Source organism: Triticum dicoccoides, chromosome 7A (genome assembly GCF_002162155.2).
Source record: "Triticum dicoccoides isolate Atlit2015 ecotype Zavitan chromosome 7A, WEW_v2.0, whole genome shotgun sequence".
Classification (NCBI taxonomy): Eukaryota; Viridiplantae; Streptophyta; class Magnoliopsida; order Poales; family Poaceae; genus Triticum; species Triticum dicoccoides.
The window spans coordinates 706,272,774-706,276,315 of record NC_041392.1 but is presented as its reverse complement, the minus strand read 5'-3'; positions in this window follow the sequence as shown (position 1 = coordinate 706,276,315).

Here is a 3,542-nt window from a genome sequence, read left to right as displayed (position 1 = left end):
TGGTAAATTGTATCCTTTCCTTTTGTCAACCATGCTCTGCTTTCGAGCTGGTGATATTTACTCTTGAAACTTATGGTATATGTTCGTAAGAAGCCCCGATGGGATTGAACCAACGCCTTCCCTCATCGGTGTGAACCCGAAAGATTTCACGAGTCTTACTTATCTGGTATTGCACCAGGTAAAACTTTCAACAACTAATGTCATCTTCGAAATACGAGAGGTGAATGGAAGATTATGCATTGAGGAAGTGGGAGTCGACCTTGAACTTTGTGTTCATGCCCATGGACGCGATGTATATCCTATCACGGAAGCTTCTTGTAATAATAACTGTTTCCTTGATAGCTAAATTATGGTATCTGTAAATTGATCCCTTGCAACCGTGGTTCCGACCATGATTGTTCTTCCTTGATTCCATTTCTCGGACAAGTTAAAACAATTGTCTTCTATGGATCAATACACCAGTCCAACCTTTACTTTGATCTTGTGTCGAGTATTACCCCACTGGTATCTCGAGATTATCATGGAACTGCATAACTTCTTATGAGTTCTTCATCAAGTGCTACCTTCTCTCTGATTCCAATTTTTCACGGGCTCTGAGTTATTAAACACTCAAAGACACCGATAACTGAACCGAGTCCGCTCTACGGTTCAACAACTATTCAGTAAGCTTCTATAAGTATGAGTTTGTACCCGATCACGCCATTCCTAGCCTGTTTGGCTATATCATTGTCGTGATGATTCTAACTGTGCTACCTGGTCCTTATTCTCGGAGCACCAATTTGCGACGATAGCTAAGCTTACGTCGATCTTCCTCGTCATATCATTTCGCCTTGAACAACAAGCTTGGTTTCGAGTTTGTGTCGTACCCTTGGTTCCAATAACCTTTCACTTCATCATTACTTTGACTTGATGTCGTCGCCGATTGATTACATCTTCATGAAATCTCTCGACAACTGTGTCGTGATCATCATCAACATCCTAAGCTCTACCAAGATATATATCGAATTCTTGATGAGTAATACCATCCTTGCCCCTCGATGTTTCGTGTTATCATCGACCACTTTATTGCCCTCCGCTCAACACAAACTTGTTCGTGTTTTGTGTTATACCTTGAGTTCCTTGCTACCCAGCATTGTTCTTCTTTACCTTGTAATATTACCACCTTTTATGTCAAGAATGTCGTGGGAATTTCACCACCTCTTAAGAATTCTTGGTATGGTGATACTTCTCACCATCGCCATTCTTCTTGGGTCCTCGTGTTGATTCCAACCAGGGTACTAACAAGTGAACGGTGTTGTTTGGATTCTTTCCTTCTAGCAACCCTATTTCTTTGAAGTTAATGGTCGAAAGTTCATTCTTAGGCTATTGATTATTGAATCACCATTCTGACATTGGTCGTGCAACCCAACCCATATTTCGAGCGCACCTTTCAACCCATGTTTAATTGTGTATGTTTTCCTCGAGCATACTTCCTTATATCATTTGATCTGACAAATGTTATCTCCTTGTTCACTTAATTGTGGAAATCCATCTTTTGGGAATCTCGATGAATTGCCGATGAGTTCACCAGACACCTCCTTGTCCTGTCCTTGGGTTAATGATGGACTCTTGTTAACGGAAATCACTTCATAGTTCATTTCCCCAAGAATCTTACAATGTCACCTCGTCAATTTGTGTTGCACCTTTTCTTCTCGGACATCCTGAGTCTGAGGTATCATGACACCAATCGGATCTGAATCTCGGTCAGATATGATGGCTGGGACAACTTTCCAAGAGTTATGATATTGGTCCTTTGATGAACCGGTGACATGATGTCATGCCTAGCACCCCCCCCCTGGGTGGAGGACCGATCATTATAAATTCTTTTGCAAGGATAACCATTCTTCCTGGAGGAAATTGTAAGACCTATTTTATAAGCTGTTCCTGATGGATCCATTGAGTATCTGAAGTCCGACCTTTGCTTGAAGACCATGTCAATGCTATCTCGAAGCATGTCTGTGGTAAACCGATTTTCAACAAGAACATTTGAAACCCAATGCTAAATGTTTCTCGCTCGATTATCCAAACACCGTTGTTTGCGTAATGTCATGAAATTCCTCTCCACTTACCTAAAAGGGTTTTCTACGTTATATCCTGTCATGGATATCATGCTCTGCTTGTCCTTGGGAAGGATATACCCCTGGAATATGTGTTTCAACACATTTTCCTTTCCATTGGTCTGTTTAATCTGATATTCATATTTTCCTTTCCATTGTTTTGTTTAAACCTTCTTGTGACCTATATGAGCGGTAACAATTCCCTGCTTATGTAAACACCTCCGTGTACCATCTTGTCTGGTGTAACCCTGTTACTATTGTTGATGACATTCCGGTAGCCACCGATGGACGTGAACTTGGCCTACTGGTCCGCCTCGTTCGACGAGCAGGAATTGGTTCTCTTCGTCCCTCGCCCTTGGTACCGATGTTGTTGCCGACATAACTAATAGGCTACCCTCTGGCATGCCTTGCTATTGTGACCGAGCAAGATGTCAGCCCCCCCTTCCTACCTTTAACCCACATGGTGGGCCCATAACCCACAGTTCCACAGGATCGAAACCTGACTCTCCTGTACCACCTGTTGTCAAAGTTATTCCTCGTGCTTGACTTTGTATGTAATTCATGGGCCACTTGCCTGTTGATCTATTCTGGTATCGGACACAACACTTATTCCCGTTGCTCAGAACCCCTTTCGCACTCTGCTTCAGGCAATGAACAATTGCCTATCCGCTTGAAACTTCTTATTACACCGTCTTACTTTGCTCTCGATATGTGTAATTTGTTCAACTCGAGAGATACTCATATGTTCATTCTTGGGATACCCCCAGATGAATTTCCCTTATAACATCCTATCATTGTAGAGCTCCTTACCTATTCGTAAGTACGATGGAGTTCCCCGAAGAAAGGAAGACAACTTCATCATGATGCTTTGGAATAAAGAATTGAAGACATCAACGAAAGGGATTGACTTCTTCGAGGAGATCCGTTTGAATGTCGTAACCAGAGCTTTCCCCCTTACTTCCCTCTTAAATCTCAGGACGAGATTTCTTGTAGTGGAGGAGAATTGTGACGCCCGGGTAATTAAGCTACAGTAATCCCCGCTAATGATGCCACGTCACCTCGGTTGCTGTGGATAAACTCGCGTTAGTTCGAAACCTAGTTCGAATTTCAAATTCAAAATCGAGCAAACAATAAAAGTTTTCAAATATTAAAATTTAAATGTTCGGAGTGAACCAAATAATACATAGGTAATTATGGTGGAGTAACCAAACTTTGATAAAATGTTTAAAGGCCCTAAGACAATTAAAACAATAGTGAAAACAATTAAACAAATGCCTATTGAATTTATAAAATGCTAACACTATTTTATTATGGGTTAAGAATTAATCTCGTAGTAGTTTATTGGTAAATACAAATTAGGCACTAGTGGTAATTTTATAAAACTGAAAATAAAAGAAACTACAAAATAAATAAAAGAAAGAAAATACAAAAGAGAAACAAAAAAAA